This window comes from Heptranchias perlo, chromosome 25, assembly GCF_035084215.1.
Source record: "Heptranchias perlo isolate sHepPer1 chromosome 25, sHepPer1.hap1, whole genome shotgun sequence".
In the NCBI taxonomy this organism is placed as follows: domain Eukaryota; kingdom Metazoa; phylum Chordata; class Chondrichthyes; order Hexanchiformes; family Hexanchidae; genus Heptranchias; species Heptranchias perlo.
In genome coordinates, this window is record NC_090349.1 from 23345912 (window position 1) to 23367986 (window position 22075).

The 22075-nt window shown below is 43.4% G+C and overlaps 1 protein-coding gene and 1 long non-coding RNA gene across 2 annotated transcripts in view; one reads left to right on the top strand and one right to left on the bottom strand.

The window, feature by feature from the left end:
- Nucleotides 1–19049, bottom strand: part of LOC137342099 (uncharacterized) — a 38633-nt gene extending 19584 nt beyond the window's left edge. Inside the window, exon 1 of the long non-coding RNA XR_010967202.1 lies at nt 18943–19049. This is a non-coding gene — a long non-coding RNA (uncharacterized lncRNA). The remainder of the gene's footprint in view (nt 1–18942) is intronic.
- Nucleotides 1–22075, top strand: part of si:dkeyp-14d3.1 (transmembrane protein 132C) — an 808037-nt gene that overhangs the window by 553105 nt on the left and 232857 nt on the right. The gene's annotated exons all lie outside the window — the stretch shown is intronic.

The following is a 22075-nucleotide window of genomic DNA, read 5'->3' on the forward strand; positions in this document are numbered from 1 at the left end:
ATACGTAAATGTAGTGACAGTAAAAAGATAACTGCAGCTGGTTATTACTTAATGGTCTATTTCATGTGACATGTCAAAATACAGCACTATATTTGATTAATTATGGCACTGTGAATAGTGTGTTAGAAAGCTCTTTTACTCATGGAAAAGAGAAGCCTTTCGGAACTGTGGCTTCGAAGAATTCTGGTTCTTTGATATTTGTGAAAGAGCTACCACAATGCACTCAGGTCTACATATATTCTTTTTCTCACTCGCTCCTGAAGATGCTGAGTCTTGCTGGGTGAGGTTCCACGTGCACAGGCAGCTCTCTGCTACTTCACCCAAATGGCCATTTTTTAATGTCAGGCCCAGGCAGTGAGTGTCAGTTGGCTATTCAACCAAAGTGAGCTTCACAGCCAAGCTTGATTGTGTCCTGGCGCATGCATGGGCATCCACGCACGCACGCACACACCTTCCCCTCCCTCATCCAAGAGTATTGTAGTGCCATTACCACCGACTTATCCAAGATCAACTAATCTCCATATATTCATTGAATAATTAGCACAAAGGTGAGTCACATGGTGATGATTTATGGACCATCATTTAACATATATGACCTGGTATTAAGATGAAATAAAGTGTCACGTGACTTAAATGGTAAGTTGACATCTGTCAATACTGCTTTATGAATATTAAATTAGAGCTAATCAAGTGAAAGAGTCTTACAAAAATTTGCATATGGACAGTGTGATACTTGAAGTGTGACAGTGTGATGAGCAACGCATGCTCGATATATTGTTTTATATATATTAGCAAATCTTCTGTGATGCTGCTCATGGTAAGTTAGAGAGGATGTGCTGTTTTATAAGGACAGGAAGATTGTACCATGTAAAAACGCAAAGGCCCAGAATGTCTGTGGGAACACATTGCTGGCTTAAGTGCCAGACGGTCGGCCTGCCAGGGACTACCACTCCTGACCCCGCCAAAGTATCCGTGGTCAGGATGAGGTACCCTAGTTTAAATATCAGTGACAGGTGCCTTTGCGAATCTGGGCTCATCCTGACAACCTTATAGTAGAGGGTACAGGCAGGAAATGCAGCTTTGGGCAACCCCTCTGCCACTCCAGCCGATAGTTTGGGGCAGGCACCACTGAAATGTCCCAACTGGAATGATGTGCCTGCCACGTAGTCAAGTGCCCAAACTCATAATTTAGGACAAGGTCTATGCCTTTCGCTGGCCTGGTCTCCTGGTGGAGTGGCCCTACAGGAATTTTAGGGATATCTATAGTCTATATCAATGTGTATAGTGTTAGGTACATAGTTCCAGTGTGAACACTGCTGGTGCCTGCTAATGTGAGTATGTAATGTAATTATACAGTTATAAATAAGGAGACTCAAAATATTTTATATAACTATGACTTGACTACAGGCCAGTGCCAAAAAGAGAAAATAAAATTCAAGCATGTTCATAAATATGTCCAGATACTGATCTATTATAGAACAATTTTGTCTTTCAATTGATTCTAATAGTTTGATTATTAGTGAGATTTCTCAGCATGAAATGGTTTCACTGTGCTGGAGTCATTTAATAGCTCACACACTCAAGTGGTAAAAGTTGAATAAGTAACCCTGTGTTGATGTGGATGGTAAACATTTCCAGGTGCTGTCTTTACAACCAGGGCAATTATCTGTCAGTATGGAGATGTTACACTAAGTATTCTTGAATCCAGTTAGCTATTATTAATATCATTAAATATTTAATGTGGAGATATGTGGTTATTAGGGAGAACTGACTAAAGTGAAAGATTGCCTGCATATTGCCACCTGTATTTGAATTAAAGTAACACCATATTATGTGCAAGCAGTGACACTTAGAGTGGGGATAGATGTATAAAACCACAGTACTCATCTGCATATCATTTAGAATCTATACTTTATAGCATCTACAGCCCCTGGCTAAAAAGAATTGTTTTTTTCTTACATTTCTTTGCAATAACGTTTAGACAGTTTGTACTGAGTGGAGGGTTTGAGAGAGGGTTAATGGTCACTCATTCTCAATGAGATCATTTCTATGTGTTATTTTTCATACGGTTATTGTAACTAGCCATCTGTTTAAAGTCAGGCGTATCCTTGAAAGGCACAGAAATGTACAGATGCAGAGGGTGACTGTAGAATTTAGTAAATGTTTCACAACCAGCCAACTTCATAGTCCATAAGTCATAAACGATGTTGCAGATGTTTTGCTGTGGTGTATTTTCTGGATTCTCTGATCATCCACCATGCATTCTTTTACAATCTTTTGGCATTTTAAAGTCAGCAACGGACTTTAATTTCTAACCTTGCCTGGGACTGTGCTAAGGGCTGTTGCCTGCTCTAGGTTGGCAATCAGGAAGGAATGGATGTTCTATTAGATCAGCCACTCTAATTCAGCTCTTCAGTAGAATCAGTTGAGTGGACACTAATACTCTTGTAGAACTCAGAGTGTAGTGCTGGACTAAAACTAAATGGCAAATAGATGTTTTAAATCTGTACATGGAGAAATTGATGCTTTACTTTGAAAGTACTTCTACATATAGTACTAGTAGTAAGGACTCTTAGCTGCTGCTGCTGAGAGTCCTTACTATCCTGACTCAACCACAGCATTGCTATTTGTTCTTTTTTCTGAAGCAGGAATTTCATCTGTTGTGCACATATCGGGGATGTGAGTTTGTATTTTTTTAAAGTGCACACCTTCCATCAAGCTCCTTCACAGAATTTGCAAAATACAAATTGTTGTGCAGCATTTGTGACATTTTTAATGAAGTGGAGAAAAATAAAGACTTGAATTTATGTAACGCCTTTCACAACCTCAGGACGATCCAAAGCACTTTACAAACAATTAAGTACATTTGAAGTGTGATCACTGTTGTAACGTAGGAAACGCGGCAGCCAATTTGTGCGCAGCAAGCTCCCATGAACAGCAATGTGATAATGACCAGATAATCTGCTTTTTTTTAATGTTGGTTGAGAGATAAATATTGGCCAGGACACCAGGGATACGTCCCCTGCTCTTCTTCAAAATAGTGCCATGGGATCTTTTACGTCCACCTTAGGGGACAGACAGGGCCTCAGTTTAATGTCTCATCCAAAAGGTGGCACCTCTGACAGTGCAGCACTCCCTCAGTACTGCTCTGGAGTGTTAGCTTAGATTTTGTGCTCAAGTCTCTGGACTGGGGCTTAAACCCACAACCTTCTGACTCAGAGGTGTGAGTATTACCCACTGAGCCATGGCTGACAATGTGGGAGGTATGTTCATTTAACCCAGGGAGCTCTTGAGGACATTTTTCATCTTTCAAAATGCACAACTTCTTCCTTCCATGTTGCTAAAAATGAATCATCACTGCAAATTCACAAAGCAGAATTTGTAAAATGTACCGAATCAGAGAGTGCTGCTTTGTTCTTAACACAGAACGCTGTGCTCTGTTTGAAATGCTCCTACAGCCTCAAAATCTCAAACTATTGGATTTAAATCATATTTTTTTGCAGTGACTACTTATCCCGATGAGAGTCATTAATTTCAATATAAATAACCATGGGGGTTATGCAGTGTTAACAGAAATGGTGTATTACACTATTAGGCATAAAAGTACATTAAAATCAGAAACTGATCTGTTTTCCATGATAACTTAGGTACTGCTTAGGTACGTGATAATTCACCATATTGTCCATGGTCACCTTGGCTTGTTTCAATCACCACCACCTACAGCAGATGATTTCATACAGGTACTAAGTTCCTTCTGCCAGCTATAACTGAAATGCACAGGCAATGCATGCAGATTAGCATGGTGGAAGAACTTGAACTGATACTGTTTTGACACCATTTGTGCAATCCAGTTTCTATTTGCCTGACAGAATTGCTAATGTGTTTGAAAGATGGGCAGCATATTCCTCTGATTCTCATTCATTTACCCTATGGTGTTGCCTTGATGCCATGCTTGTCATCCGAGGCATTCCTGCAATATGAAGGAGGTGACATACATACCTTACAAATGCACACGTTGCCTCTGGATGCAACACACCAACTTTGGTGGTGTAAGCCAGCACCGGACACAATTTGTTTTCTGGTCAATCTCAGTCCACCTGTACAGACCAGTTTTCACACTGCTAGATTTTACAGAGCTTCCCCTGACACGGGGCAAGATCCACAGCCAGAAACTTAGAATTGCAAATGTGACTTTGTAGTGACTTTGTGTGCAGATTTCTTCTTGTGTTGTTATCAGTAATTGGGGTGAATTGGGAATACCAGCAGCCCCACTGTACTGCAGGTCTGTCTCCACTGGAAACAGCCTCTGCTGTATAATCCTGCCATGGACACGGACCAACTTAGTTTGTGCTGGAGAGTTTAGTAATTACAGTGTTCTTTATTCATGAGCTACAAATCCTTGCAATACTATGTCATGACACAAATTTGCAAGCCAGCTTCGGCTCTAAAGAATTCTCTGGAGGTAAAATCAATATTTCACTACCAAGCAAGCTTTCCTCATGCCTGAAAAGCCTTTTTGTACCTCGTGCCAGTGTTTAATATTTACAGTAGTTTGAGAAATCGTGCTTTATACCTTCAAGCATTTGCTACTGGTTGACTGATATCGTAATCACCAATAACAATGTAAGGCCACAGGCTCCCAGTTTTTTTTTGAAAATTGGATATTGAATAATAGGCCCCAAATAGTAGCAGGCAAGGCTGCTGTCAGCAAGGAAAATTGATATGGGACGCCCTGAAAAGGCGTTATCCAAGCTGTTCATTGAAGAGCAAGGGAAACACAAAGAGATTCTTCTATTAAATTAAACTTTCAAAAATTGCCGCAGTTATCGATTGCTTCCAGAAGTGTTATTTTGTTGCTTTCTTCCATGAAGCATGGCTCTTGTAATATCTAAATGCCATTAATAAAACTCTCTTTTACGATATACATGAAACAATTTAGTCGTTTCCAAAGCTTGGGTGTTAATACTTCACCTCTGGGCCAAGAGGTTGTGGAACTGAGCCTCACTGAGGGATGGAGTTTAAATGTAATGCTGACAGCCTTATAGCCAGCAGCAGCATGGTCTTAAGAGCCACTGCTCTCAGATGCTAAAGTGAGGATCCGCTTTCCTATCTGATGGATGATATGAAGTTCCACAGCACTAATTGCTAAATTGCAAGAGTAACCCTGGTGGTCTGTTTAATTTATCCCCAGGATGTCATCTGTCACACGAGCCTGGTTATAAGGGCCTCTTACATAAATGTGATGCAACATTGGGCTACATTAAGTATGTTCCCTAGTTTTACATAATTTCCACCTGTAAGAATCCCCGTCGGAGGCCATGAAAACGGTGTAGCCTGGGTCTCACAGCAGTGAGCCTTTGGGAATCTCAACAATCTAGGAAAGTCTGACACGAACCAATTGGTAACGGTTGAGTACTTTATTTGGAATAAGACCGAGTTAAGTACACACAGTACATCAAACAGCGGTTTATTCTGAACAACAAAGGCACTGCTCACCCGGGTGATGTTCAGGGCAAAGTTGTATTCTGGCACCAGCGCAGTTGTTCCAGACTGTTGCACCTTAGTCGCACTGTTTATAACAAGCAGGAGTTTTGGCCTCTTCTTTATCGCAGAAATGATGCCTGATGATCGGCAGGTATTAACCCATTCAGATTACTTTCTCTTATCTCTTAATTGCTCAGTGGGCCAATGGGGCTGGTGATGTTCACATACCCAAGGGTTACCTCCTTCTAAGTTGGAGACCTTTAACCTCTCTTTGTTCAACTTCATTGCAGACCCTACAGTTTTTGTACAACTGCAAAGCACGTAGCCATGTCAGTTTCCAGGCATGGGCCTCTGTGAGTTACTGTCTTGTCAGGGCCGGTCTGGCAGCTGCTCGCCCTCCCTATCTCTGTTCTCTCTGTACAGCGAGGACTGTCTGCCTTTTCCCAGACCGACACTTACAAAGAAACATTATGCTTATGAATGCTTTACAGAGGTATCCGAAAGCATGGGCAATTACGTTAATGATTATATGTTTCAGGATACTAAAGGCGATCATGATTAAATGTAAAATACAAATTTAAAACATACAGTTTGTTTGTCCAAACTACCTACATAATTGTCTGGTTAACATGCTAAATAGATGTACTAAATAAATCATTCAGTTAAATGTTTGTGGTTAAAATACAAAATATAAATGAGGTTAACTATGATTGAACATAAGTAAATGAAGTATAAACATGCACACAGAATCATTTCCCTTCAGTCCACCCTTTGGCAGCATAAAACAATCAGTTTAAGCTGTCATGCAAACATACTATTCGGCTGTTGGGGCGGCACGCCACTTTTCTGGTCTTCCCCTAGCTGTAAGTTATCTCACCCCCATGCTGATTCTTAGGCAGCACCCTTGTCTCCACCAGCACCGCCCTCTTGTTAAATGACCAGACGCTACACGGAATGGAATAATTTATCATGCCCAGTTCAAACCATATTCTCCGAATTTCACTCCCTCTGAATGGTACTACTGTGGGTACTAATTACCCTGGCCGTTTGCACGGCTTGAGTGTGAGTATATGAGTTGGCCAGGAGCCTCCAGTACAGCCGGAGGGTCTCGTACATGGCAATGACAACTGTGAGGACCAGAATGCCCTGGATAATCAGGAAAATGTAGGACATAAGTCAGGCCCAAACCGACTGACCAACGTTGTAAAGCACATCCCACCATTGGTGATCACCCAGGGTGGCAATGCCTTTCTCGATGTCATCATTGTTCTGGAACATCTGGACCAGATGAACTTCGGAAGTGACTGTCCTAGGATGGATTTCAGATTGAGCGAAAGTGGAGGAATAGGATGACCAAAGTGGACAATGGAGTCTAAGGCCTCATCCTGTAGTGGCAACTCCCACCTGAGTGCCGTAACATTGTGATAGTGGATAGGGAGGAGAGCGATACTCCCAATCCGCACCGGGGAAGTTGGAATAAGACAGAACATTTGAGAGTCAATGGGGCAGGAGAGTTCTTCTGAGATCATCTGTTTGGCAGTGGTGGTGATGCAGTAACGGCCTTGCCCCATGTAAACCAATCTGGTCTCCTCCCCATCTCGCTTGGTGACAATAACGGCACACCTGGGAGAGATCTTGTCCAGGGTAAAACCACATGCTGGGACAGAGTGCTGAGTAATGTCACAGCGGCAGATCCATTCTTCCTGGTGCTGCGTGCAGAATCCACCAAGGTCTGGACTCAGCCAGGTGGGTCCACGTCGGATAAGCCGGGGGGAAAGTTGTTAAAACTGGATAGCCATGTGGTGAAGAGAAGAGTACTAGAGACTGGTCTTTAGTTGCTTCCAAGCCTTTATTCACAGAGTTTCCTTTTGCACACCCGAGCTAAGCTCTTCCATAAAAAGGATCCAAGATAGTCCCCAATTGATACCCACCATCTGAATACAGTTAACCCCAATTGATACAAATCATATAATTAACAAAAGTCACGGAACGCTTTAAAGGTATATCCTCTATCCAGGCTTCCCACGGATTCGACTCAGTACAGGAAGTTAGGCCGTTTTTCCAGACTCTTTGGGAGGGGACGAGCCAAAACAACAGGGATTGTGCGCTGTTTACAGTCGAAAGAGATGCGTGGAGCTGGGAAGGCCAAGCCAAGCCTGCGGACCCACTGGATTGGTCCCCAGCCACTGCTGGAGATGTTGCTTTTTTGACCAAAGCGGGGACCTGGTTGGCAGCAATATCAGTGAGGCTCTTCTGTACTAATGATAGAATGAAGGACCCCCATACATACCACATGTGACGGCTCGGGATATATTTTGGTTCCGGACCTCGGCATTGTGCTCGGCAATCATTTCATTGACTTTATCGGATGTTTTACGTGTGGCCAGCACCACCTTATCGATAGAGAACAGGTTCTGATACTACTTAACAATGAGGTCGCCTTGCTGATTATTCATATGAGACATAAGACCCGTTAGCTGTCTCCGCATGATCTCGCCAAGCTCCCACATAGAGGCGATGTCAAGGCGGTTCATTCTTGCGACACCCGTTAAGGTCATGAGTTGGTCGGGGTTGGCCTGCGGGTCGGTTGAAGGGAGAATCGGGAGTTTTGGAAACAGGGCGGCGAGCCTCAAATTCAGAGACCACTTCTGCCAGCACCTCTCGGGAAAGGTCTACGTTGGTGTCGTGACAGAGACCCTCACAATTCTGACAAAACAAAAACAAAGGTTATCATCTCGAATGGCACATCATTATCCATTACGTGGCCCGAATTAGTAACCGGGAGACTGCTGCGATTGTCATTCGACGACCCCTCCAGCTAGAGTATTCCCGGTTCCTCCCAGAAGTTTGTTGATCGGGGATACACACTGATAGTCGTGAGCATGCCGGGGCCATACTTGAGGCCAATTTAAAGTTTGCGAGATAATGAAGCATCTAGGATGTGTGGATGCAATACGTACGATCTCACTGGAGTAAGGAACACCAATTTGTCCAGTACACTCACTACTCACACCCTTAAAACCGCACTCCCAACTCCACAGGCACCCAGAGATCTCACCAAGTTTAATGTCCTTTTTCATGCACCTGCACTCCAATTGAAGGCCTTGGCCTTTTCCGACACGCACATCCCAAATCCGTCCATATCTCTTGATCAGTTCTGGGTGTCCTGAGGTGAAGAGAATGGGAAAACAGTGCCATCTCTTGGTGGTGTTTCATCAGATGAAGTTGATATCAACCGGATCGATGGCGCAACCCTGCATTCCATTTATCAGGAGGACGGAAACGTATTGGTTGATTTCCACATCATCCCCTTCCCTGACAGGTGCCGGTCAGGCTTCTGGCAATTGCAGCAATATCACCAACAAGAGGTTGGCCATCATGGCCGATACCCTATGGCCGACCTAATGAACAGCATCAGTGCATAGCAGGTTACATATTAGCGACAGGTTTCACTTGATTGATATGGTCACAATTGTTAACTGTAGAGCGCCCACGTCTGGCTGGAAATTGTACCCGGTATACGGATGGGTTGGCCCGATCCACAATTGGGAACGGATCGAGCCACCTGGGTTCAAAGGCGTGAGCCTTCTTACCGTAGTTCAGGACTATTACCCGATCCCCAATGAACTCGACAGGTCAGACCTTCATATCAAAGTATTGTTTAATCTGTGCTTTGGCCCTCCCTACATTGGTGGCAACGAAATGGTTAGTTGCGTTAGCCTGTTCCACTAGACAGTCCAACCATTTCCGGTCGACTGTACCCAACAGAAGGTGTGAGGCGTCGGGCACAAGCGGGTACCCAGAGGTCTGCATCAACTGGCCGGTCATAGCTTGGTATGGTGAGATGCCAGTGGTTGAATGAGGGGTGGAGCAGATGGTCATCGGGCACATGGGAAGCACCTGAGCCCATTGAGTAGGATTCTCAGTGCAAAACTTCCTAAGGATTGTTTTTAGGGTCCTAGTCTCCTGCTTTACCACCCTGGACGACTGAGGGTGGTGGGAAATGTGGAGCTTATGTTCGCTCTTCATGAGCTTCTGCAGTTCAGTGAAGACCTTTCCTGTGAAATGAGGGCCCTGGTCACTGTCCACCTGAATCAACAGTCCCCACTTACAGAACACCTCGGAGAAGAGGAGTTTGACTTTTGTCAGGGCGGAATTGTTTCTGCAGGGGAATGTTTCCATCCACTTAGTGAACCCATCAACAACAACGAGACAGTGCAGGCAGCCCGAGGGAGTAGGCTGCAAAGGTCCAATGAAATCGATGTGGAGATGTGTCCATGGGCCATTGGGTGGCGGGGTACTCTGAAGGAAAGCTTGATTTGAATGTAACGTGAGGTCACGCTGCAGGCATATGTGACCCTGCTGGTGATATCAGATTTACACTCGGGCCACCAGGTGATCCTCGTAATCTTGGCAAATGTAGTGTCGGCAGAAAAATGCCCACCAACTGGATGGGAATGGAAAAGCTCAAACAGCTCCTCACATAGAACAGGGGGAAACACAGGCAATGGGAACAGCAGAGGGGTTAGGTTGATAAACGAGAAGAGAGTCGGAGCCCTTCGTGTGAACGGCAGTCCGATGGGCCCATGGGGTGGGCTGGGATAGTGGCTGACCCTCAAGGTGCCTGGCGATAACCAACTGATAGGGTGGCCATGAAGCCTGTAGCAAGGTTTGATCAATGGCATCAGCCGGGGACTTAACCGACGAAACTGGGACCAGAGAGTCCCACAGTGGGCCATATTTGGTGGCTCCTCTCGCGGTAACATCGGCCTGGGAGTTTCCCACTGAGTGGGGAACTGCCCAGTTATTATGGGCTTTGACCGTACCTATATAACAAAGTGCCGATCGGGTACCGAGGTCCTGCCATAACCTACTGAATAAGGACATGTGAATCGGAGGCTTACCAATAGATGTCCGAAAATCAGCTTTATGGTACATATGGTGTTGATGGCATAGGCACTATCGGACCAAATACTTACCGGCTGAGCAGTGGTCATAGGCTCAGTAGCAAATAGTGCTGCAACCTCAGCGAACTGTGCGGAATGTGGCATAGACCTAAACTGGATCGTTTGAGATGGGAGAACAACCGAGAACCTGACATAAGGCATCCCATTGTCGTGGTAGGAAGATCCATTAGCATTAGGAATTGGTGTTCAGGGCACCAGGTGAACATCAAAATCTACCAAGGGGAGTAGACATGAGTGTCTCTCTGTTTTAGAGCAGAAACTGAGGCAACAGAGTAGTGTGCTGAGGGGCGATGTCGATATGCCATCCCATGAACATGTTTGTCCAACGGCTGAGACGTGCAGACAAAACGAGAGAGTCATCCGGCCGCAGGAGCAATTTGAGCGGGGTGTGAGGAGTGTGACGAGCAAGGGATTGTAATCTGATAATATATGTGAAGTGTTTGGCCGCCCAGAATGTCGCCAGCAAATGTCGTGAGCAACGATCGTAGTTCTTCTCTGGACCAGCCAGAAGACGATTGGAAACAGCCTACCTTTAACATCTTGACAGACCACCCCAGCGAGACTGGAGTCCAGGGATCCAACGTTGAGATGGAATGGTTGGGATGGGTCAGAGGCGATGAGATGAATGGCCTGTATGACTACCACTTTAAGCTTTTCAAAGGCATCGGTGTGTTTCTCCTCCCAACAGAGGTTTAGCCAATTCAGTGAAATGCGGAATGAAGCATCGTTGGTATCCGACAAGACCGAGAAATAAACGCAAGGCGGTAACTGATACCGGCAGAGGCGAGCGTTGGATTACCTGAACCTTATGCCGATCAGGGAAACGTCCACTTCCTGATACAGAAACACCCAGGAATGTGACTTCATGGATTTCGTGGATTTTTTTTTTTTATTCGTTCACGGGATGTGGGCGTCGCTGGCAAGGCCGGCATTTATTGCCCATCCCCAATTGCCCTTGAGAAGGTGGTGGTGAGCTGCCTTCTTGAGCGAGATTTTACAACTGAGTGGCTTGCTAGGCCATTTCAGAGGGCAATTAAGAATCAACCACATTGCCGGGGCCTGTAACTGGGCGAGTGACAATCGCTTGAAGGTGGTAGCCTCGCCAGTGATAGAGGAGGATTATATGTCATCAGCTAGAGACGAGGTATAAACGTCAAACAGGCATTCACTGAAAGCGACAGGGTGTTCATCAGGCTGCTGTAAGGTCTGACTGCATACAGCGAAACTATTCACAGTGGCAGCACCCAACAACATTAAGATGCCGCTCAAGAAATCCTCTACGGAGGTTTCCGTTGTGTATTGCTCTTTGCAGATCCACTGGCGGACTTTGGGCCACATTGCACATTGGAGGATGGACTTGATGTCCCTTGCGTTAAGGTCGGGGTGGGCATTTATGAAGCAGCGATAGGCCAACGAGAGTTCGGAGGGATTCGTATCCAGAGTAATCTCACCAATTTCACGCGCCAAAGCCGCAATTTCATCATGCCGGAGGGGAGCAGGGGTATTGTTCCCACTCTGAGGTGGAACATCCTTCTGCCTTCTTCCCCCTTTCCTTTAGCCGATGGGGCAGACAGAACGGGTTGTACTAACAACCTCTACCGCCCCGGGGGTGGTTATTGTGGACACAGGGTAGGCTGGGTATTGGCAAAGATGTTGTAAAAACTTTAATGTCTTAAGATTTAACCCTGATTGAATTCTAACTTGTCATCAATTATAATCTTTTTACCTGCTGTACTTAACAGCAGAGAAATTGGATCTGTAAATCACTTCAACTCCCTCTACTCCCCCACCCCCATTTAGAAAATGATATTTTCATTAAGGTATCATTTCCAAAAAAAAAATCTATGAAGCCTCATTTGAAATTACATCGAGTTACATCAAAACTGCAGCACAGAAACAGGCCATTTGATCCAACTGGTCTATGCTGGCATTAATGCTCCACACGAGCCTTTTCCCTCCCTACTTCATCTAACTCTATCAGGATACCCTTCTATTCCTTTCTCCCTCATGTGCTTATCTAGCTTCCCCTGAAATGCATCTATGCTATTTGCCACTACTCCTTGTGGTAGTGAGTTCCACATTCTTACCACTCTTTGGGTAAAGAAGTTTCTCCTGAATTCCCAATTGGATTTATTAACAACTATTTAATATTTATGACCTCTAGCTTTGGTCTCCCTCACAAGTGGAAACGTTTTCTCTACATTACCCTATCAAACCCTTTCATTATCTTAAAGACCTCTATCAGCTCACCCCTCAGCCTTTTTTCTGGAGAAAAGAGCCCCAGCCTGTTCAGCCTTTTCTGATAAGTATATCCTCTCAGTTCTAGTATCATCCTTGTGAATCTTTTTTGCACCCTCTCCAGTGCCTCTATATCCTTTCTATAATGTGGAGACCAGAACTGTGCACAATACTCCAAGTGTGTTCTATACAGATTTAACATAGCTGTAATTTAACATAAATTAAAATCCAGCTTCTGTACTCTTTATGTTCATTTTTCAGAACAATAATAAGAATAATAACAAAATAAGAAGTGAGAAATTTGGCCCTTCAAGCCTGCCCCCTTGCATTGATTATGGACTCTACCTAAACCATTTAATCTCTTAAATTTCTCCCCATCGCAAAAGTAATCCAACAAAATTACAATATATCTGTATAACTTTACATGCTACTATATTATTAATGATCCTAAATAGGCTGATATGAAGAGAGGAAAAGTGTGTGATCTGGAGCACAGTTGTGGTTTAGCTGCTAACCTGGCCTGTTCCTTCAAGGCCACTGTTCAAGTACTCCCAGTCGGAAGTAGTCTAAATAGTAAACTCCAGGTAAATGTAGCTGCCTGTAAACTCCACATCTTTTTCTATATAAATATTGGCAGGCCCCTGTCTCAGCCCCTCCACCTTCAAACATTCTGTTTGTTTCTGGATTAACAATAGCTTGTACTTCAAATTCAAATTTATGGAGAATCCAAGCTTGATTGATATTGGCAGGTAGAGTCGCTCACCTAGCGAGAATGCTACCAATTGAAAAAAACTTATGCTCTAAAACTTACTTCCCTCAATCTTTCCAACCTCCTACAATTGTTATGTTTTTAAAATCCAAACTTGGCATTCACCTAATCACTGCTTCCTGATTTACCTGGTCTTCTCTTTTCAACCTTGCTGGTGTTCTGCACTAAATACCAGGCCCCTCTCCTTGGTTTCTCAATAAAAAGGAACAGCCATAGACCTAATGGATAGCTTGCTCACAGCTTCTGGGAAGTCTGAGCAGAACAAATTCTGTTATTTAATGTTTGTTACAAGAAGAAGAATGGTTTTGGAGAGAAATATAACAAAAAACTAGAGAAATTAGATTGTTTGCAGTTGAGTGATTTTTTTGTAGGTTGTGGAGAGAATATCGCAATGTTAGAAAAATTATACTGGTTGCTTTTGAATGATTTTGAGAAACTTTTAGCTGCGTGTTCAATGAGGCAGTCTCAGATGAATGTGAAATAGAACAAGAAGAAGTGAGAGAAAATGTCATAACCCTACCAGTGCAATGATTTGGTGGAGGATTTGTTTAAACTTTTCACTAGTTGCCAGTCTCAAAGAGAAAACTCATCTTTGCTTCACTGATAGAAAGAAAGACTTGGTTGACATCTTCTCTGAAAAATGGTAATGGAGAAAGAATCCATGCTACAAGCTAGATAAGGTTTTCATGTGAAAGAAAAAGCTATTTGCCACAAATTTATAATTTTGTCCACTTTCACCTTTTTTTCTTATTAAAGAAGCAGATAAAGATTAAAGCTCAACTTCAGTGGAAGCGCAAAACAGGCGTTAATGAATCGGCTTCCCATTATACATCCTGTCCGGATCTTAGGCCGGGGAGAAGATCGGATGGGGGGGGGGGGGGGGAGAAAATCGGGTTGGGAGTGGGGGCCAGGGAGAAGATCGGGGGTTGGGGGGGGCTGAGAAGAAGATCGGGTTGGGGGTGGGGGCCAGGGAGAAGATCGGGGGCGGGGGGGCTGAGAAGAAGATTGGGAGGCTGAGAAGAAGATCTGAGGTTGCTGGATGTCGGGTGAAGAGTCGGAGGCAGGTGGGGTCCAACATGGTGGGGGGAGGGACATCCTCAGGGTGGCGGGAGAGGTTGGCCGATCGCGGAGGTCCTGTCAGCTCGGTGAGCTTGTTGGGCCTGGATGAAGCACACCTTTAATGGAAAAGAAAATCAGGGCGCTGTATAACTGAGTTGAATGGGAAGGAAAATGAAGCAGGCTGTATAATGGGCACTCAAATCGCTACGGCTTGTTTTGCACCCCTATGGATGTTGAATTTCACTCCCTAAATATCTTTTCTGATCCTATATATTCCTATGTTTCTCATTCCCTGTTGGTTGCCGCAGCTGAGATCAGCTAACTGACCACAGTCTGGGGATGAAATCTATGACCTTATTGCTCCCTGTGGCTTGACTTACTCACTGGATCGACTTGCTGAACCAGTGGAGGAGCCTGACTAACTGACTTAGCATCACTTTGAAAAGAGTTCATTCCACTTCAGCTGCAGGAATCAATATTTTTTCCCCCAAATCTGCAGTTAACTCGAAACAGTGAATTCCTTAGTGTCTTTGTTCAGTCATATGAACCTCGGAGAATCACATAATTTCATGTTGTGATGGGTAATGTAACCAAAGTTTATTTTGGTCCTTTTTTGTTTCAGCAAACTGTTGTACATTAGCTCTTAATTAGCAGGTGCTGTTTATTTTTTTGTGTTAAATCTAGCTCTTCCAGCTGTCAAAAGGTAAAGAAACTCCTGAACTGAGAAAGGCAGTAATGGCAAATAGTGTTTTTATTATAAGTGTCTGTGGGTGTTTGTGCATGCGTTGTGCTGATTTCTGTTTTGTATAACAGCACAGAATTGATTCTCATTATTTTATTGAACGTCACTTGTCTGCTCTGAGCACTTTTCAGTCTTTCACTCCAAATAAATTATTTAAGTTGTTAATTAAAGTAAGGTTAATTTCTGATGTGGCAGTTTAGCCATTTTAATCGTTCTATCGACTTCATTCAAGATGCAGATGGGGTCTGCTGAATTAAAGTTAAAAAATCAATTAAGAATCTTACATGTTGAACATTGTATTAATGGAATATTATAATCTTTGCACAATAACAGCAGAGTGGTGTAATGTTTAGGCACTGACCCTTAGAAGACAAACTCATTTAATTGCAAGTGCAGCTAATTTTACTTGGCTGAGGATTTTTATACTGTAATTATGAAAATACTGTGGAATTTCACTCTCCTAAAATTTGTTGGTGCTGTTACTAGACGAGGAGAATTAATCCTGAGTGTATACTACAAGTGTTTGCAGTAAACAGAGCTAAAGTAGCTGGTTTCTTTTAAGTGCTGAAAAGACGACTGCCATACAATAATTTAAACGTCAGCAATAAGCTGTGCTGTCATGGCTCAGAGCCCAATGATCATGGCCCAATGATCAGCCCTTGGCCCTGTGATGTATAATATCATCACTGACTACGTTTGAGGACTGCAGTGGTCACTCATTAACCTGAGGCTTCCAAATAGTATTTTCGAAACTCAAAGTTGAAGTATGCCTTCACAGAGCAACGCTTTGCAAACCTGTCTAGTCTCATTTTTGTTCTATTTCTGCTTTTTGCTGGGAGGCATGGAGTTTACGTCTTATGCCATTTGTAGGACTCCAGCACAATGTTGGTGTTCTGGGGGGAGCGCTCCCTGATTGACAGGCTGGCTGGGTGTCGGGCAGGAAGGCCTGCTGAAGCAGGCCGCAGCCGGGGATCATGGGGGAGGATGGGAAGGACCTTAGGCCAGGGAGAAGATCGGATGGGGGGGCGTGAAGAAGACTGGGGGGAGGGCGGGGAGAGAAGATCGGGTTGGGGTTGGGGGCCAGGGAGAAGATCTGGTGTGGGGGGGTTGAGAAGAAGATCAGGGAGCTGAGATCGGAGGTTGCTGGAGGTCGGGTGAAGAGTCAGAGGTAGATGGGGTCCACCATGGTGGGGGGCATCATCAGGGTGGAGTGGGGGGTGTCGGCCGATTGTGGAGGTCCTCTCAGCCAGGTGAGCTTGTTGGGCCTGGATGAAGCACTCCTGGACCTCAGGGTCCACAAGCAGTGCAATAGAGGCACTCACCTCATGGATCTGACCCTTCCCGCCTGCTCTCACCTGACTTGAGTGGGAAGCGATGGGAAACCCGAACAGGTAAGGTTAAATTAATTTTATTATTCCAATATACAAAATATTAAGCACCTCTAGTATCTCAATGAGGTACATTGCCCACCATCTTTAAGTGAATGCTGGACTTCCTGCTGTCTGCTCCCCACACGCAGACAAACCTGCCTGGGTTAAACCCAGAAACAGGCATGTTGGAGCCGAGATGCCTTCCCGCTATGAAACCAGAGTATTTTTACACCCCACCCGCCCCAACTCACCCGTTCTTTGGGGTTAAAATTTACCCCCTTGTCACTGGAGCCCAGTTGTTTCAGTGTCTTGTCAAATATTGATTATGAGCTCATTAGGCATCCAGATGTTTCCACCCACACCCTTGGAAACACAGTCACTACACGTTAAACTTGCTTTGGGTTTGTAAAAGATATATAGAATAAAATAGAATTTCCTCATGATCTGTCCACAAAAATATAATTAAGATGTCACTTCCAACTCGCATGCAACCAGCTGTTACAGGTAGATGTTGTTAGATTGAGGTTAGTTTTGATAAATTGGATTATTTCTAAGAAAAATAAAATTGCCTTCTGACAATCTTTGATTTTACAGACTAAGCTTTCATTTACCTTGAAAAATGTAGGAAGCCATGCAGGGAATGAGAGCTCCACACAGATATCAGCCCTGAAATGTTTGTTCCACACAATAATGCCCTTAGGTCTTCATTTTGTTTTTAGAGGAGGATGGGAATGACATTGTGAAGTGATCAAAATTAGAAGCTGAGGGGAATTATCCAGCAATTCCGATAATGGGTTCATGAGGCAGTGGTACTGAATAGTTCCTGAATTTCAGATTGAAATGGGGCTGTCAGCAGTGTGACCCAGTGGGTGTCACTTTATACTTTCCAGCAATGTGTGTATTTTAATTACCCCTCCATACAGTTTGAGCTTTTCATTTTCCCTTCTCTTTAGTGCAGCAAGTAAAATAATAAATGTGATTTCTTAACCTGGCCTATTATAATATTCCAACCTGTTCAAACCTGAGAATTTAAAGACATGATTATTTTATAAATTGTGAAAATAATTTCCCATTTTTAATAATATTTCCTTTTATTTTTGGCCATTTAATTATTGAGAAGTGCTTTTCTTGTGGAATTTCAGTCTAATTTATTTGCTGGAATTGTACTGTGAACGGCACATCGAGGAATTGCACTTCTAAAACAAAATTAGTTACAATCAAGAGAAAAATCGATCATCAAGTTTTAAAGCTTCACGACCCCACAATTTGTATTTTTTATTTCAGTGGCACACAAGAGAAGAATCACCCTCTGAGGAAAAATCAGTTTAGTCGCAAAGATATAAGAGATGCAATTGTATTTTGCTCCGGGTTTGATTGATTATGCCTGTCCTGGCAACACACAAGAAAGCCCAGCTTTACATTAGGTATGTGGATAAGAGATTTGATTGACGAGGGTGAGTGTTGTGTGTTGAAGAGTGATTCGTCAACACATAAACATTTCATCTCTTCAGGCAGCGCCTGATCCATGAGTACTTATGAAAAGTTAAGCTCTTTTTGCCTTTTGAAGGACAGCCAGAATCAATAGAAATCTGAACAAAATGTGTTTTTGTCTTATTTCAAAACCTTGTAAATATCTTCAAAGCTAAGCAGTTAAATGACGAGTTCTGCGAAAAGACAACTATTGGGGGAAAAAGTGAGCAAAACATGGAGGTTTGGTTTTAAAATGCATTGTGACATTGCATTGCAAGCGACGAGTTTCTGCCTATGATTTCTCACATTGTGAGTTTTATCTTTCTGTTGTGCCACTGGAAGAGACACTGAGCAGGGGCCTGCCACGTCTCAAAGAGATGGAGATTTAATCAGAGGGCAGGTTGTTTAGGGTGGTCTTGTGCCATTTCTATTGATTGGCTCAAGATCTGCATTGGTAGATACCTCGGAGTAACAGTGAGGAGCAAAACCCCATCCAATCTTTTGCAACTCCTGTAATTCCAAGTTCCCTAGACTGGTCATTTTAAGCCACTTCAGGCTAATCTCATGCAACTCATATGACAAAAAAGAACAGGTAAAGATCAACTGGTCCTTTGAGCCTGTCCTATCCTGTCTTTGTTACCTTATTTCACACTATCACTCCCATCCATCACCCACCCGTCAGTCACACAATCTCCTGGGGGAGGCAAAACAAACCAGAGAAAAAAACTTCGGCTCGTCTAGGAAAAAACTCTGGTAAGTTCCTCTCTAACCCCTAAAGGTGATTAAAGAAGTTCTAAGGAGACTGCAATCACTGGGTGACACAACCTCCAACGACCCACCTACCTTCTGTGTGCAACTATGCTGGGCACTGTCAGGAACACATTCAGCTCCCATTTGAATGCTTGCAGCACATCCACACTCACTCCATGTTCTGCCAACTTGTTCCAGAGATCGACAACATGCTCATACTGAATCTCTTCGTGAAAACCTGGGAACAGTCCTGCAGCATATCTGGCATGAGTTCACTGTGGGAGGGAGCAGAAAATAATACATTCCAAAACAAAATCAGTTTTCATGCTCTGATCAAATGTGAAGTACAACACGATAACATCACAATCAGAACTATTTCTTGTCTCTCAACTATTGCTATAAATCTGTGGCATTTTGTCACACTGATGTTTACTCGACACAAGCTATGTGGAATTGAAGCACCAAGGGTATAACCTCCACTGGGGAATTTAACAGCCATTATTGAGCTTTGTTTGGTGGTCTCAATACTGGTATTGGTACATACTCAGTGACTGAGGAGGAAGATTGGGACTGAATTACCCTTGAGTTTAACACTTCATCCTTGCTGAGAAGATTTCCAAGATGTTGGTCAGCCCTGTCTCGTGAGAGGAATATTGGGGCCCCATCTTCAATTGCATTGATCCTTATTCAAATCAAGCTTCAAAAAATATTATGTAGATATTTTATTTAAAATCAAATATCCCCATACATATTGTGTGGACCAAATACCAATAGGAGAAGAGTAGAATTTTAGTTTCTTTCACTCCATCACCTGGGAGTTTTATGATCTTCTTTTTTGTTCAATATATTTGCTAGAGCAATATTAACAGGCTTATTTTCACAGGATAAGCAAGGATTTGGGCTAATAAATTGGAGCAAATTCATATATTGAAGAAATCTGAAGAGTTTATCTTGTGAATAGTTTATTGACTTACAAACTATGGGGGAACAATTGCTCTAGTCAATTTTATGTAGCAAAAACCTAAACTTGTTTGAATGCATTTACAATGTTGCCCCACTTAGTGACCAGGTTAATTCCCCCTTCCACCACCACCAGCAGCAAAGAGATTTTTGAAAATCTCTTTTTAAATACAAAAGGAATCAGATTGTGTTTTCAGAAATGTAAAACGACTCTGAGAGAGTTTTGCTTTTAAGATAAATGGTTGAAAGCTCCATTAACATGCAAATAGCTCTCTTGAACAGTGGCAGTTTTATGCTGATCCAGGATTTACTTAAGTTTAACTGGAGAGTGATATAAAAGGCACTGTTACATTAGAGGGGTGCAGCCAAGAGTGAATGTGTGGATCTCCCACCATTGGCTATACTCTTAAATATAAATGACCTGATGGCAAAATTGGGGGCCTATGAATCTGCCATCGAATCATTACCTCTTGACATGCAAGTTAAACGTGAGGAGTTGGTCCTGTCCAGCCGCACTCCTCTACAATCGGGAATCTGTATTAGGCAGTGGAGCTCAGCAGGCCTACAGATGGGCTAGCACCCAACAACCAATCTGGCCATGAGAGAGCTCTGAAATTTAAGATTAAAATGCTTAAAAGCAATGGTTCCACAACAACAACATAGATGATTTTGTAAACCTCCTGTCCAGTCGTGTACTGTACTCTTATGTTGATAGTGTGCAGTCAAGTAACATGCCCATGATGCTTCCATCCCACCAATGGCACACTACAATATAAACAAGACAAACTCTGCACCTCTGGTGGTGTTCAGGACCTGATTTCCAGGGGTATCAAGACTGCAGGTTGGAGGCATGGAAAACAAGTTCTCTGTTCCTTATCAGCCTTCCAACATGACCCACAATCACTCCCAAAGTAGGAAGATAACAAGTCTCTGCTTGAATGCTTCTCTTTCCACCTCTTCCCCCCCCCCACCCCCACAGAAATATAAAAGTGCCTATAATGGGGATATTACAATGAATCCTGACACATTTAGGCAGAAGTATTTCCTGCAGGTACAGAACTGTGCAGCCACTAACAGTGACATCTGGATAGACATTGTTAAATTAAATTATAAATTCTCCCTTTTCGTCGTAATAGGACATTCACTGAAGCTGAACCAATTAGTAATAATGTTCTTGTAGTTTGAGTTATTCATCCATAATATTTGTGCTAAAACGGTAAATGCAACCAGCACACAACATGTGGTAGCTTCTGTGTGTAAACCAGGGAAACTGTACAACTCTGAGAGCCTCAATGCCAGATGGAAATCACTCACAGCTCGACTGATTTACAAGGTAGATTGCAACTTATTAAAGGCCCAAAATGCAAAGTGGCAGCAGGTCCTAATGGAGCAGCAGTGGAATTTCTCTGAACTTATGATCCATCTTACCCAAAAAATTACTGTTGCAACATCAGGCCAGCTGCTGTGGTGGAGCTGCTGCACTGAGAAATGACGAACCTGCACCTGAAGTGATTTGAGGCGTATCACACAAAAATAAGTCTCAGGCCTGAGTTACGTCTCTGTGTGCGCATGTGGCTGGCTGTTAGTTTAATATATTCAGTCTTGTGATTTAACTCCTAGCGAGGGAATCTCACTAACTTTTATAAAATCCAAAAGAGCCAAAAACAGGCGCATCCACCTATAAAGAGTTGGGAGGGTCATCCGTGATAATTCTGGGATTTGGACTAGGAAGCATGGGAAGGCCATATATAGGAACACAACCCATGCCAAAAAACACTGAAGAGACAATTCCCCTCAGTGTAGCTATGCTAAACAGAATTCTTATCGACTTCTATTTTAGTCTGGATATTCGTGTTGCCAATTAGTAGATTGTGTAATGTTGATTGCTTATTTATTAGGCGTTAATGTAATCGTCAGGTTGAAATCAGTTTGCTACTGGCAGTTCAGTTATCCCCACCTCCCCCGCCCCCTCCAAATGTGATGGAATAATTTAATGAGGGCCAGTACTGGGATTACCAGTTTTTAAATGTCAGGGAAAATAAGGCCAGCTGGGTGATGCTGGCATGATAACGTTTGAACAGACTGTTATCTCTCTCAGACATGACTGGATTCTAGTCTGCAGTGAGGCACATTGCCGGGGAGGGAGAGGAGGAGATGCAGCAGAAAAGCATTTTAATCTGGTGGTTACCGATAAATTGCACCAAGTGGTAAGTATGTACATTTACCATCGGCTGTAATTTGTGACTAACAGGTCAGCGTGTCACCT